The sequence below is a fragment of the Tachypleus tridentatus genome, chromosome 3 (genome assembly GCF_004210375.1).
Source record: "Tachypleus tridentatus isolate NWPU-2018 chromosome 3, ASM421037v1, whole genome shotgun sequence".
NCBI lineage: Eukaryota > Metazoa > Arthropoda > Merostomata > Xiphosura > Limulidae > Tachypleus > Tachypleus tridentatus.
Genome location: NC_134827.1, coordinates 78,561,970 through 78,579,175, shown reverse-complemented (window position 1 = coordinate 78,579,175; position 17,206 = coordinate 78,561,970).

The following is a 17,206-nucleotide window of genomic DNA, read 5'->3' as shown; positions in this document are numbered from 1 at the left end:
TTAATGACAGAAGTTTCTACCAGAACATACCTGATAACGATGGTAAATGTGTATTAGCCTAAGGACCCTAGTTTTCATTCTCTCAGAACACACCTGACAACGATAGCAAATGTGTAATAGTCTTAGGACTGTGGTTTCCATTATATTACAGTGAGCAACAACGTTTATACAAATTCATTTAGATACAATAGTATTCATCCAAACACATCTTAACAGAATACTTAAACACAGTTATCTAAAAACTATAGTTTTCACCATACTGATATATACATGTTTATATACATATAATAACAATTTTTCTTCCAAGTAATATAAATAATGCAGTTTTCATCAGACCACAGCACAGAGCAGTACTTATACACAATTGTGTAAGGGCTATAGTTACTAAGTAAATGAAACTAAAAACGGGTTTGTTTAATTCTAGAAGTGTTTGCTTACTTATAGATTTTACAAAAGATTTTGATATCTCTTTTAAATAACTCAACATTTGTGAAATTCATCCATAGTGTATAGTTTACTTTCAGTTGACTAGATGGCGTGCATTTCTAATGAGAGGGCTCTACAAGGACTGGGAAACTTTTCTTACGATTTTTCTCTAAACATTAATTCATGATTACAGAAATACCACTGTTATTACATGTCTTAGTTGCGATAAGAAACAAAAAAAGGTGAATGTGTGAGCTCAGGTGTCTGCTTTCTTGTGTAGCATTGCTAATACAGAACCTCAAACATGGCCTGATTTACTTTACGTGTAGTCATTAGACTAAATAACAGATCAAAATTTCACCTTTATTTAAATATTATAGTATTATATTTGTTCTTAGTGTTGTATTTACTATGAAATACAAAGAATTATCAGAACGTTTTCCCGTTAGTGCTATATTAATATTTTAGGTTTGTAGACAATACACAGTGATAGCTCCGAAAGAATACATAATGATAGTTCTGAAATAATACAAAATTGTACATCTGAGACAATACACACTCATAGCCCTGAGACAAGCTTGTTTGTTTGTTTTGAATTTCGCGCAAAGCTACTCGAAGTCTATCTGCCCTAGCAATCCCTGATTTAACAGTGTAAGGCTAGAGGAAAAACAGCTAGTGATCATCACCTACCTGGCGGTGGGTCATCACCAGTCATCACTACCCACCGCCAACTCTTGAGCTACTCTTTTACAAACGAATAGTGGGATTGGGTGTAACATTATAACGCCTCTATGGCTGAAAGGGCTAGCATGTTTGGTGCGACGGGGAATCGAACCCGCAACTCTCAGATTAACGCCTTAACCCACCTGTCTATGATGGGCCATAACGCCTTTTCAAAATATATTATTTCTAATAAAATTAATGATAAATTTTATTTTTCCGTGGCACTTTTTTTTTAATTTCGCGCAAATCTACTTGGGGGCTATCTGCGCAAGCCGTCCCTAATTTATCAGTGTAAGATTAGAGGGAAGGCAGCTAGTCATCACCACCCACCGCCAACTCTTGGGCTACTCTTTTACCAACGAATAGTGGGATTGACCGTAAAATTAAAACGCCCTGAGAGGGCGAGCAGGTTTGATGCGACCAGGATTCGAACTTGCGACCCTCGAATTACAAGTCAAACGCCTTAACACGCTTGGTCATGCCGAGCCAAATAATATTGATCCGGACGTGACACGAACACTCCATGGCACTTATAAGCGTTTTTATAATAGTGTGGGTTCCAAGTTTATCTGAAAGAATGGTCTTAGATTACTGGAGTCTACATGTACGTGTATTTTCTTTTACCAAAGTTACATGGAACTATCTGCTGAGTTCACCGAGAGGAATCGAGCTCTTGCAGTTTGTATTGTAAATCCATAGACTTACCACTGTATTAGCGGTGGACTAGATTAATAGAAGATTTTTGAAAAATATATATACACTGTTAGCCAAAATCTAAAGGCCAATGAACATAAAAAAATATGCATTTTGCGTGTTCGACTCAACCACTTATTTGAGTAGAGTTTCGAAAGATGAAAATAAGAAAAGAAAAAATAAAAACAAAAAACTTTTTTGGCATTTAATATGGAAAAAGTGAACACCATGAAATTAGCTTAAACATTAGCTGGTCAAAAGATTAAGACCATACCAAAGAGAAGTCCCAAATAGTGTAGGAAATGCCCAACCAGAGGTCTCAGTAGTGAATTGCACGGCTGTCATTGCGAATAACTTCAAACATTCGCTTTGGCATGGTCGATATAAGCGTTTGCAGAAGGCTGGCTGGAATGTTATTCAAATGGTGAAGATGGCTTCACAAAGATCATGTTCTGTTTGGAATTGACCATTCTTTAGACTTCCATTGCCATCCACCCCCAAACATTTTCAATGGGGTTCAGTTCGAGCGAACACGTTGAATGGTCCAAAAGAATCACGTTATTCGCCATGAAAAAGTCCTTTGTCTTGCGGGCATTGTGAATTACAGCGTTGTCTTGCTGAAAGATCCAGTCATTTTCACACAAGCGATGGCCTTCAATCAATAAGAATGTCTCTCCAACATGCCAACGTAGCCAGCTGCTGTTTGACACCCCTGTATAACGTGAAGCTCTATTGTTCCATGAAGGAAGAAAGCACCCCAGATCACGATCGAACCTCCTCTACTGTGTCGTGTAGAAAATGTCTCCGGTGGAATATTCTTATCGTGTCAGTAACGTTGGAAGCCATCTGAACCGTCCAGGTTAAATTTTTTCTCAACAGGGAAGAAAACCTTCGTCCACTTTTCTACGTCCCATGTTTGGTGCTTCACAGCATTCTGCAACCGTAAGGGTCTTAATTTGGTTCGACGATCGACTGGTGTCTTGCCGGGCAACCTGTCGAATCCTCCTGCTCAACGCCGGTGAAATTTTCTTGGACCGACCACTTGAAATTCTCGTTCCGTATTCTTCATGGTCTTTTAAGAAATTTGCAATGGCAGTTTTACTACACCCAATCTCACAAGTGATGGCACGTTGAGAGAGACCTTGCTTTTGCAGCTCGACAATTCTGACACGTTAAAACTCTGTCAACATTTTAGCCTTTGCCATGTTTTTACCCAATGTAACACAGGAGATTTCAGTGTGAGAGTTGACAACGTTATTGCTTGAACACAAATGACTAAATTTCATTACGTGTTTATCGATTAACGTTTCGTTTCACTACGGTCTTAAACTTTTAACCAGCTAGTATTTAGGTTAGTTTCATGGTGCTCACATTTTCCATATTAAATGCTAAAAACGTTTTTTGTTTTTATTTTCCCTTTTCTTACTTTCATCTTTCGCAGCTCTACTCAAATAAGTGGTTGAGTCTAACAATGCAAAATGCATATTTTTTCATGTTCATTGGCCTTAAGATTTTGACCAGCAGTGTATATAATGTTATAAAATTATAGTTGGAGAAAAAAGTGTAACAGCCAGATACACTTCCGCTGAGTTCCCGAATTTCTTTTCTGTTTAAGAAGTAAATAAAACCAAAATTAAGAATAAGAAATATTGATATTTCTTGTTTTTAAAGTTCTTACGACATACTGTGTTGTACCCGACAGAATACATAATGTTTCTCGTGATTCATGACATGTACATGTTTTACTGATGTCACGACAGTACAAATCGAAACGCTAAGCGTTCCTTATGTGACGTCATTTTAGTGTCTATTGACTGACAGACAGTCTGGTGTGAGTGGTTTCAACAGTTGACCTCTACAGATGACTCTCAGCCTCTTTTCGGAGAAAGAAAAAATCGACAAAGAATTGCAGAAATTGCCATAAAGACGCGGAATTTCTCTATTAACATCAGTAATGCCGCCTAGTGGCACAACGGTATGCCTGCAAACTTACAACGGTAGAAACTGAGTTTCAATACCTGTGGTGAGAAGAGCACAGATAGCCCTTTGTGTAGCTTTGTGCTTCATTTCAAACAAAATATATATTATTATTCAAATTAGGTTTATTTATTAGGAATTTCGCGTAAAGCTACTTTAGTGACTATAAGCATCTAATCACCCCTAAAGTTGAAGTGGTACATTACGACTGACCGTTACATTATAAAACCCTCATAGTTGAAAGGGTAAGCATTTTCGGTGACGGTGTTCGAGCATGTGACCTGTAAAGTGCAAGGTAACCACCAGGGTCTTTAAGTTATGACGTTAAAACCATCGTAACTGTACAATTCATACCACTTATCAAGACCGAAACTTTTCGAATTAAATCTCTGAAGGCAAGGAAACTATATACTGTCGCAGTACTTTTATTTATATCTATGTTTCTGACGTGGTTAAAGATAATTATTGTTACTTTTAAAATTCATATTTTTCTTTATAAAACGGAATACTTAATTGCGTAAAAAAAACGGAACGTGATACATATGAAATAGTATTATATGTTACCTGTATTTTGGGTTTAGCTATTATGAGTGATTTCTCGAAAGTGATTTCTGATTTCTTATATTATAAGCAACCTACAGAATGTTGAATTCTTATGTTTAATTGTATTGGCGTTAATATAAAAATGCGTCGCAAGTTTCTGTTTGACATAAATAAATAATCGCATTATTATATTAGCTCACGCATGCGTATAGAGCAATCGTTTTACACAACCTGACAACTTCAGAGAGAAGCACTAAAGTTTGCTGTCATCTGTAATCCAATAAATTTTAATAACGCAACGTTTGGTAGTACTTGAAAGGTGGAAACAAGTGGCTGATTAACTTATAATTTATTTAACCTTGGTTTGCTTAGAATTAAAATTTTGTTTCTTTTGGAAGAATGAAATAGGCCTACAGCTGATCTATATAAACGCAATCATCAAAGCGTGAGCGGAAACCTTATTTAACAAGATGACATTAGCACTTGTCTAAACCTAATTTATCTACAAGTGACAAAATGGCATTCGTTGCTGATCTGGTGGACTTTACATCTATAGCTGTGTTTAAAATAAATACCTTTGAGGACTCCTGACCTTAATTATGCAGATCATATAAATACAGTATATTAGTTCGTGAAATGTCGCGTAAAGCTTCTCGAAAGTTACCAGCGATAGGCGTTCTTAATTTTAAACTGATAAACTAGAAGGAAAACAGTTAGTCAATACAACCCACTGCCAACTCCTGGATTATTATTCTACCAAAATATTTTCATTAACTGCCACATTATAGCGAACCTGTGTATGAAAGTTCAATCATGTTCGGGATTCGAACGCGGGGCCCGCAAATTGCGAGTCGAGCGCTACAACCAATAGACATACTTTAGTTAATACTACACCTCTTTATATCGATACTAAAACTTGTAATAAACACGATCTGTTAGGACCAAGAAGACGGCCCAGCATGGCCAGGTGGTTAAGAAACTCGACTTGTAATTCGAGGTCGTGGGTTCGAATCCCTTTCACACCAAACATGTTCGCCCGTGGGGGCGTTAAAATGTGACGGTCAATTCTACTATTCTTTGGTAAAAGAGTACTGCAAGAGTTGACATTGGATGGTGATGACTAGCTGCCTTCCCTCTAGTCTTACACTGCTAAATTAGAGAAGGCTGGCGCAGATAGCCCTCGTGCAGCTTTGCGCCAAATTCAAAAACAAACATCAATGTTTTTCCCTTTTCTCCAGTTTCCTTTAATTGTTATTAAAAACATAATAATACAAAACGTTCATTGTGGTAAACAAAATAATAATTTGATAATTTATTTCTTCCCGATATAAAAAAACAAAAGAAAACAAACAACTTTCGTGACAGAAAAAAATATATTTTTTCAAAATCTGCGTCGGTAACTTATGTAAAAATCGGTTAAAATATTAAAACAACTTTTATGAAGTTTAAATTTGTAGACCTGTTTCGTTGCAGGAAAATATTCCAGGTATCCAACAAGGCATATTCCGAAAAATAAATTCATTAGAATGAATATAATCTGATATTTGCACTTAATTCTAATAAATTCAACTTTGGCTCAGCCGGTTGCGATCGAATTAACAGTTTTTTTCATTGAACCTTAACGTTTTAATACTCCGACAACTAAACTTCTACGGTACATATTTCTGTGTTTACTATATTAGCAACATAAGCGGAACAGCTCAATATGATAAGAGGAGGTGCCTTGTTTTGTTTCTGTAGCTTAGTTTTAAAGATAATTCAACCCTCCAAGGTGTCAAATACCGCTTGACCAACAATGATCATTAAATGTCGTACATATTCGGTTGGCCCGGCATCGCCATGTGTTTAAGACACTCGACTCGTAATCCAAAGCTCGTGGGTTCGAATCCCGGTAACACCAAACATGCTAGCCCTCTCAGCCGTGGGGGCATTATAATGTGACAGTCAATCCCATTATTTGTTGGTAAATAAATAGCCCAAGAGTTGGGGGTGGGTGGTGATGTTTAGCTGCCTTACCTCTAGTCTTACACTGCTAAACTAGGGATGGCTAGCGCAGATAGTTCTCGTGTAGCTTTCCACGAAATTCAAAAACAAACAAACGTATTTGGTGGAATACATTGCCACTTCTCTCCCGAAGCAATTCAAAGTACATTTTGAAACTTGGAACTATATTACAAAATGAAAAGCTTTAATCACTGTTAAATATTGCCCGTCTTCTAACTCAAAACATTTAAAACGGATATGAAACAGTTCGGTTCCATTTTAAGAAGGACGCAATGGTGTGTCAAACCGAGACCCATCAACATTGGGATTCACATGAGCATTTAAGTGAGATGGGTCTTTGGTAATTAAGCCAGATTAATACGATTTTGCGCATATGAATCATATTGCTGGTCTGGTTCGCTTTAATAAGATTTCATGTCATTCTCAAATATCCTGTACTATTTTAAAACTATTGAACCAACTCATGTGGTCATACTTTGATCAATTTTTCACACATAAAACGAAGACAACAACAATAATTCAAAACAATAGATGTTCCTAACTCGGAAGTTGGTGAACATCAAACCTTTTAACAATATTTAATCCAAGCAATATATTTTAATTAGTGTTAAACAGTGAGGACAATGAGGTTTGTTTTTTTCACGATAAAAATATCAATAGAGCCTTTTATTGTAAAGAGTATACCTAATTTTACAAACAACTTAAAAGGAAGAACTAAAACTGTAGCTGGCTACTAAGTTTAATTGTATTTGAATAATTCAGCTTTATCAGTACCTTATATCTCGTCAGTACAGCTTAGATCGTGAGAAATTAGGAGAAAGGTTGTGATATTGGGAGATAAAATCTCATCTAGCTTTCTCTGGATAAAGAAACACCACGCCGTTATGACTGGTAGGTTGTTTTCAATTTACCTAGGCTTCGAGTTAAGCCATCTTCGTAAAGGGTGTGTTTGCAGTAGGGTTTTATTTGTAGTGTCGGAAGCACAAAAATAATACATGAAGTAAATCGGATTTAAGTAACCTATACTGGTAAAACTGTAGGAAGACTGAAACCGAGGAGATAAAGGTGCTTACTTATTAATACTGATGAAATAAGAAATGAGATCGACAACGTGTCTGTGAAACTTATGGAAAACTAGAGTCAGGAATCTCTGATAATCCAACTTGATGTGTTTTTTATTTTTCACAAGCTCTAGTGGTAGGCTACTGAGTTATCGAAGCTAGATGGCTGAAATAACTGAAACAAAGTTTATCTTTCACTGTGCCAAAAAAAAAGGAAAAAGAAAACGTTTTAATTTTTATTCTGAATATAGATTTGAGCGTTATAAGGTTGTTTTATCACCGACGTTATAAAAAATAATAAAAAAAACCTTTTAAAAAATCAGAATGAATAATCAGCTGACAGATTTGTTGGTAAAGGTTTGTTTGTTTTTAATTTTGCGCAAAGCTACACGAGGGCTATCTGTGCTAGCCGTCCTTCTTTTTGCAATGTAAAACTAGAGGGAAGGCAGATAGCCATCACCACCCACCGCCAACTCTTGGACTACTCTTTTACCAACGAACAGTGGGACTGACCGTTGCTTAATAACTCCCCCGTGGGTGAAAGGGAGAACATGTTTGGTGCGACGGGAATTCGAACCCGTGACCTTCGGATTACGAGTCGAACGCCTTAACCTACCTGGCCTGTTGGTAAAGGATGACGTAGTAACAAAGATAATAAGTCTTTCACAGTTACTAATGGCTATGCGCAATAGAACAAAAACGTGTGTCTTCACTCAACACATATGTTCTGAAACGTTACACTTCACATAAGACTTGCTTAAACGTCTCACACAGAACACTTTTGCATAATAAATAAATTGTTTCTAAACACTTAAGATTTTGTGTAAAATATACGAATACAAATATTTATACGACAAAGTTTTACAAAGTTACGTATAAAACATGAATATAAATTACGCTGTGTTTTTTCTTATAGCAAAGCCAAATAAGGCTATTTACTGTGTCTACTAAGGGGAATGGAATCCCTGGGGGACAAACTACACTGTGGAATGGGTTAAAATGTAGCTTATTTCTGTTGAATACGAACACAACTTTCTATCAGACTTAACCACTATTCTTAAATTTCTTAAGCGGGAAAATAAAGTTAATTATTTAATTAAGAAAATATACAATTGATCAGTCTCAAATTTATTCAACCATTCACATTTTCTGTTTCTAGTCAACAGTGAGGTTTTGTTTGTTTGTTTTTTTAATTTCGCGCAAAGCTACACGAGGGCTATCTATGTTAGCCATCCCTAATTTAGCAGTGTAAGACTAGAGGGAAAGCAGCTAGTCATCACCACACCCCGCCAACTCTCGGGCTACTCTTTTACCAACGAATATTAGGATTGACCGTCACATTATAACGCCTCCACGACTGAAAGGACTATAGCACATCCCATTCATCATTTATCAAGCTGTTTCAAAGTGTGTACTACAAATGATATTTACCTTTTCTTACTCTAGAAGAACGTGCAGTCCGTGTGACATGTTTCTCGTTGGAGTGAAATCAGTTTTTTGTTTATTGTTCTTGGACTACGGTTTTTCAGTAGGCTTGCCAGTAGGTATACGTTTCTCTAGCTAAATTGTCGTTATAGTTTTTGTTAACTTTGAGCTATAAAATGGGCTATCTGTGCTTTGCCTACCACGGATATCGATGTTTGGTTATTAGTGTTATAAGTCTTCAAACTTACCCTTGAGCAACAAGTAGATTCAAAGATGTGATGCGTAACATCTCGTAGTAAATAGTATGATATAAGAGTTATTTCATATTTTGAAAGGCGCTGCATTCCAAGTAATATATCGTCATTATTGTAACAGGGATGCAGAGTTTGAGCTACATTTGTTGTAGTTGTATGTAACAGTTCTATCACACTTAACTTAAGCTGTATTTATACGAGACGCGAATGGAAAGAAATCCAAAAGACTACAGATATCACGTAACCCAGTTGTATATTTCAGTGTGAAATCGGGCACTCTTAGAACTAGCTCTAAATGCACATACAGGAGAAAGGCTACAGACTTTTATTATTGGACCAACTTCATGCAGTCTCAACTTTGTTTTTATGATATTCCTTATAAATTCATATTTTCATCATTTTTGTCTATTAACTTTTTAATATATTATTATTATTATTGCTCACGTAATTAAGTGACTATATGGAACCTAGCAAAGATGTAATGACAGATTTACACTTAAATTAATGTGCTTTATTTGAAGGGCAACTTAAAGCACTGAGATCACCCTATTTATTTATCACATTAAAACAGCGAAAGTGCTCGCTAGAGGCTGCAAGAATTCTTGAAATATTCGGTCATTTCTGGAAACTTCCTTTATGTACCTAATTTACAGTTCTACAGTCAGAGCATACCGTTTCGCTTCATTCATATTTCACGTGCTTCCGTGTATTCAGTTGTCTCAAGACTGTTAACCTTGCTTCTGATTGACCATATTAATTCGAGCCGCGAGAACAAAGAGAGATAGACAAAAAAAAAAAGACAGATTCGATTTCAGCGGAGCCGCGAAGCCTTCTAAGCAACACCGCTCGTGGTCAGCGTATATACACCTTTGGTCTTTTAGTTACATTCAATGTAAATTGATGAACATTGCTCCGTGAAAGTGTAGAAATTACATTCAAGTCGGCTAACGTATAAAACACGTATACCGTGTGGTGAAATGTATTATAAAAACTAGAAACGTGAAATGAATTTTTAGATTGAGATTTTTTATCCTTCTGCCGAAAATGTTATTTATTGAAATTTAGATAATTGTAATGTAATGTAATGTAATGTAATAATAATGTAATAGTGTAATTAATCGAAATTTATTTTCTCAGATGAATAAGATCCAAATGTAGAAAAACACATAAACGATTCTTAACTTTTTCAGTGAAAAGAAATGTCATAATGTGGTAAAAGAAATGTCATAATATGGTAATAGGAGTAGAATGAAGGTACAATTCACAAACATAAATGAAAGAATGGATATTATAAACCCTGTTTTAAGTTGTAATAGCATAAAAAGGACGCGGCATGGCCAGGTGGTTAAAGCGCTCAACTCGTAATCTGAGGGTCGCGGATTCGAATCCTCGTCACACTATACATGCTCGCCCTTTCAGTTGTGGGGAAGTTATAATGTGAAGGTCAATCCCACTATTCGTTGGTAAAAGAGTGGCCCAAGAGTTGGCGGTGGGTGGTGATGACTAGCTGCCTTCTCTCTAGTCTTACACTGCTAAATTAGGGACGGCTAGCACAGATAACCCTCGAATAGCTTTGTGCGAAATTCAAAAAACAAACAAACAAGCTTCGTGCCTGTATTGATGGTACAAAGAAACACAAAACAACAACTAAAAAATCTTTACACTTATTAAATTAAAACTTCTTTGTTAAATTTTCATCAGAATTCAAATACTTGTAAAACTGCTAAGTTTAACGCGCTCAGTGCAAGAATCTGTATTAATATTGATAAAACTTTGTAGACTGGACGGCAACTGCCTGTTGTGGAGACACAAGTGTAGAGGACGACGTTTTGAAAGCCACCGGGTTGTACGGGTTCAACTTCAGTTCGCGAGTTCCCAAATTCAGAACTTTACAACGGCATCTATACATATTTTATGTAAAGAAGGTTTCCATATGATTATGTTTTGCACACATTTAAATCATGACGAAAGTCGTTACTTAGACATCCATGTGACGTCACTAGTTAAACAATAAAAACATCATGCAATGCGGTTCGTTCAAACTTATACTGAGCCAAAGTGTGGGGGGCATTGCAACAATTCTTCTACTAAATATTATCTAAATTCATCACGACGTTCCAGCACCACAAGAAGGACAATATATCTTATAGCATTCAGCGTGAAATTTGTTAAGTATGGTAATATTTGATTCTGTTTTAGAGACCGAATGGGATGTTACTAATACAATGTTACATAAATAAAGACGCAGATTAAACTGTCGAGAACAAAGAGACCAGTGAAATGCTATTTCAACATCAAACCGAATGGCCATTAAATAAATAAAGATCACGTGTCTGACGCTCAGTATAAGTTCACGTTAAAAGATGAGCACAGTTTATGGATGTATGGAATATATACGATCATAATTTATAACAAATCCCTTGCCATAAGTAACTGAGAACTGCAGTTTTGATCCATATTAGACTAGCTAGATCAATTTTAGAGATTGTAGTCCAAGAAGAGATTTATATGGATTTAGTTTCCTGTCGTCTTGTCACGAAAAAAGGCTAAAACGCATGTCCCTAAAAAGATACGTTTATCACACCTGACCATTATCATGACCACAGAGTAATATTTCTACGTTAGGACATTGATAAGGGTTATTTGTATATATCTGAGTATAAGCAGTCTTAATATTTCCCGTTTTACTCCAAGATAAATGTATTGGAAAAATAACTTTTATACTGGCGGTAATAAAAGTCTACATATTTCCATCAATTCATAGTTTTCTTTTTGTGGACTACAGTGGAGGCAACTAGTCAACAGCAACAGGCACTGAGCATCGACAACATCAAAGTGTTTGAAAAATGGAACCCTACAACAGTGAGTTTAGGACCACAAATACTTTGATTCACACACTAACCTCCAGGTCTCATCCAGTTTTTGTTCTTTCGGTTCTTCCATTTTAACGAAGAGAACTGAGACACTATTCTATAATTGTTTGTTTATTGTCATGCGCAAAACAACACATTGAACCAGCTGTGCTGTGCCGTGCCTACCACGGGTATCGAAACCTGGCTCTTACTGTTACAAACCTTTAGACCACTGTTTTATATTTTCAAGCAATCGAAACTTTTGAAAACATTCTTAACCGAAATAAGTCTTTTAATTTTTTTTTCAATAAATGGTAACTTTACGATCTTGTATCGTACATATGAATACATTAATTGAAAAGTAAGCATATATCATTAATAAACAAAAGGAGTCAAATTAATAGAATGATTGGAAGTTATGTCGAAAATTAGAATCGTTTCGTCATTGTATGTTTGTTTATTGGCGGCGGACGCTATCAACACAATTAAGGAGGCCCGGCATGGCCAGGTGGGATAAGACGTTCGACTCGTAATCTGAGGGGCTCGGGTTCAAATCCCCGACGCACTAAACATGCTCACCTTTCAGCCGTGAGGGCGTTATAATGTGACGGTCAATCCCATTATTAGTTGGTAAAAAAGTAGCCTAGGAGTTAGAGGTGGGTGGTGTTGATTAGGTAGCAGCTGCCTTCCCTCTAGTCTTACACTACTAAATTAGAGACGGCTAGCGCAGATATCCCTCGAGTAGCTTTGTGCGAAGGCCCGGCATGGCCAAGCGTGTTAAGGCGTGCGACTGGTAATCTGAGGGTCGCGGGTTCGCATCCCGGTCGCGCCAAACATGCTCGCCCTTTCAGCCGTGGGGGCGTTATAATGTGACGGTCAATCCCACTATTCGTTGGTAAAAGAGTAGCCCAAGAGTTGGCGGTGGGTGGTGTAGCTGCCTTCCCTGTAGTCTTGCATTGCTAAATTAGGGACGGCTAGCACAGATAGTCCTCGAGTAGCTTTGTGCGAAATTCCAAAAACAAAAAACAAACAAGCTTTGTGCGAAATTCAAAAACAAACAAAATTAAGGATGTAAAGCACAGATAGCTTCTGTATAGGTTGTCGCACGAAAATCCGAAACAAACTTTTTTTTCTTTTTTAATGTTTTGATATCCGGTGTTTGCTGTAGTGGACAAAAGGCTGACAATGCAGTTTGAGAGCGTTTAAAAAGTTGTTGTAGAACATATATACATTCATAGAAATAAATTTATATTTTAAAACACTTTACAAAGTCACGTGACATGGGCTGCGAGGCCAAGTCACACACCGTAAGGTTCATTCTAAGTGTCTTGAAATCCAGTCTCACAGGACTCATGCCATTCACTGTTTCTATTAGCCGATTTTCATTTTTATAACGCACCTTTAGCTTCGACTCATGAGCCTTTTCAGACACGTTGTAGACTTAAACCTTGCATCTCAAATCCGAAGCGTGACTTGTTAACCACTAAGCCGTAGCAATTACTAATCACATATCCTTAGACTACGTAATATGAGTACAAAAACTGAACGTACTTGCTATAGCTAAATATTCTTGATTTCATTTAACATGCGTCATTTTGTTGTAAACATTATTATTTGTTAAGAAAATGTTTTATTTTTCTTTTATTTATTTTAAGGCTCAATCTTATGATCAATATGACCAAATGGCCATATTGTAGCTTTGCCCATACTTCTGATACAAACAAAGATGGGTTTTACTTAACATAGCATAAAAGAATAACAAGGGGCGTTTTAGTTCATCTCGACTGTCCTGCCACGAAAATACGTTAAATCCTTAAAACAAAAATCATCAACGCCAGCCCTTGTTATTCAAATGTTTATGAAGCTTTCCCTTAACTTCCCTCAAAATTAATTGCATCCACCGTCCCAAATGTGAACCATCCTGTTAGAAAAAATAAAGTTTTTTAGCGCACTTCTTCCCAGCCAAAATTTATAATTGTGTCCACTAGTCCTACCATTCTAACCACTAAGTATTAAAATAAATGATGCATCAGCACTCTCAATTCTCTTAAGAACCTCAAACACCTCAATCAGATATCTTCTAACTTTTCTTTTTATTTATTAAAATAAACCAAGTTCAGATATCTTAACCTATCCTTATATGACAACATCTCCATCCAAGATATCATACTAATACGTTTCTTTGAACCACTTTCAACATCTAAATGGCCTTTATGAGGTAAGGAACCCAAGGCTGAACACAATATTCCAGATGTGACCCAAACAATGAAATTATAACCTCTTTATATATGTATTTAATATTTCTGTAGATACAACTTAAACCTCCATTTGTCCAACCACTAACAACACCACACCACTTGGATGATTTAACTGATCAATTATTACACCAAGATCTTTTTTTCATGGTAATGCAATATACACTGCTGGTAAAAATCCTAAGGACAATGAACATAAAGAAAAAATATGCATTTTGCGTTGTTCGACTCAACCACTTATTTGAGTAGAGCTTCGAAAGATGAAAATAAGAAAAGGGAAAATAAAACCAAAAAATGTTTTAAGCATTTAATAGGGAAAATGTGAACACTATGAAATTAGCCTAAATACTAGCTGGTCAAAAGTTTAAGACCATACCAAAAATAAGTCCTAAATAGGGTAGAAAATTCTCAACAAGAGTTCTCAGTAGTGAGTTGCACAGCTGTCATTACGAATAACTGTAAACATTCACTTTGGCATGGTCGATATAAGCGTTTGCAGAAGGCTGGCTGGAATGTTATTTGAATGGTGAAGATGGCTTCACGAAGATCATGCACTGTTTGGAATTGACGTCCATTTCTGTAGACTTTCCTTGCCATCCACCCCCCAAACATTTTCAAAGGGGTTCATTTCGGTCGAACACGTTGAATGATCCAAAAGAACCACGTTATTCGCCATGAAAAAGTCCTTTGTCTTGCCGGCATTGTGTATTGCAGCATTGTCCTGCTGAAAGACTCAATCATATTCACACAAGCGAGGGCCTTCAGTCAATAAGGATGCTCTCTCCAACATGCCAATGTAGCTAGCTGCTGTTTGACGCCCCTGTATAGTCTGAAGCTCTATTGTTCCATGGAAGGAGAAAGCACCCCAGATTATGATGGAACCTCCTCTACTGTGTTGTGTAGAAATGTCTCCGGTGGGATATCTTTATCGTGCCAGTAACGTTGGAAGCCATTTGGACCATCCAGGTTAAATTTTTTTCTCAACAGGAAAGAAAACCTTCGTCCACTTTTCTACGTCCCATGTTTGGCGCATCTCAACAAAGTTTAACCGAACTGTTTCGTGGTGTGGAAGGAGGCATGGCCTTTGAACACGTTTACGGATTTTAAATCCTTTCTCTCGTAGATGCCGTCTTATTGTTCTTGAGTTGCATTCTGAGTCCATAAGGGCCTTAATCTGGTTCGACGATCGACTGGTGTCTTGCCGGACAACCCGTCGAATCCTCCCGCTTAACGCCTGCGAAATTTTCTTGGGCTTGAAGCTCACGTTCCGTATCCCTCAGGGCCTTTTAAGAAATTTGCAACAGCAGCTTTACTACGCCCAATCTCACCAGCGATGGCACGTTGAGAGAGACCTTGCTTTTGTAGCTCGACAATTCTGACACGTTCCAACTCTGTCAACATTATAGCCTTTGCCATGTTTTTACCCAATGTAACACAGGAGATGTCAGTGGGAGAGGTTGACAACGTTAATGCTGGAACACAAATGACTAAATTTCTTTACGTGTTTACCGATTAACGCTTCGTTTCAGTATGGTCTTAAATTTTTGACTAGTTTAGGCTAATTTCATAGTGTTCACATTTTTCCTATTAAATGCTAAAAATGTTTTTTATTTTTATTTTCTCTTTTCTAATTTTCATCTTTCGAAGCTCAACTCAAATAAGTGGTTGAGTCTAACAACGCAAAATGTTATGTTCATTGGCCTTAATATTTTGCCCAGCAGTGTATTCACCCAACTCACCAACTAATTCAAATCTTTTTGTTAAGTTGTCTTATCTTCCTTGCAACCAGCAACACCGATAACTTTAATATCATCAACAAATTTAAATAATTTATTGATCATTCCTTCATCCATATCACTGATAAAATCAAAAGAAGCAAAGGTCTTAAGACTGAGTCATGAGGTACTCCACTTGTAACATTAATCCAGTTTGACTTAACTACACTTATAATAACCCTCTGTTTCCTTACACCTGACTAATTTTCTATCCAATGAAACAGCTTATCTCTAACACTTACACAGATTGTTCTGTTAAGCAAGCCTTTTATGTGGCGTATTATTAAATGTTTCCTGAAGATCCAGATACACTACATTCACGTCTCTACCCCTCATCAACGTAAGCAGTATCTCTTTCAAAGAATAGAAAGGAAAAGTTTCCCCCATTGGATCCATTTTCATCATCTAATAATCCATGAAACTTTGTTAAATGACTTTTAAAAAAGTGTCTTTTGACAGATATTCATAAAGATTTATTACTAATGATGTAAGATTAATAGATGTATAATTACTTGGACAATTGAAAGGAGTAGTAACAACATGATCCACAGTAAGACAGAATCATATCAGTGTATAAAAAAGATGCAATTATGAACTTTTAGAGAAAGAAAAAGTAGAGAAAGAAACTATTTATAATACAACAACACGTTTATATAACTTGAACTGCCTTTTTTCTCTTCGTAAGTTCAATTACAGTTATAACATCCAAATTCTAGATGATGCTTTTAATGTGTTTCTGTTTCTATTTTCTCAGACAATAGTGGGCTAAAAGTTTAACAGATTATATTTTAAACGTTTTTTCATCTAGTAACAAAATATATCGTAATGGAACTTTGCACTTTTTCGAAAACTTCTATGTTATCAAATACTTTTCCCCTAAAACTTCTTGTTATCATATATTTCTGACTTATAAAGGCATTATTTTCTAGTTAGTCGTTAGTAGTGTTTATGTTTTAGGCTTAGTGAGATGTCTTCAGGTTAAAAATGTATAATAATAAGTAACAATATGGTAATAAAACTGCTCACGCTGGTAATACGTTTGTCTGTTTTAAAGAACAAAGGTACACAATGGGCTATCCTCTCTGTGCCCACCACTTGTATGGAACCCCGATTTTTGCGTTACATGCTCTCGTGCCGATAGTTGATTATTCAAGACCATTTTTCATCTTGACAATTTCGTAAAGTTTGGTTTGGTTTATTTTGAATTTCGCGCAAAGG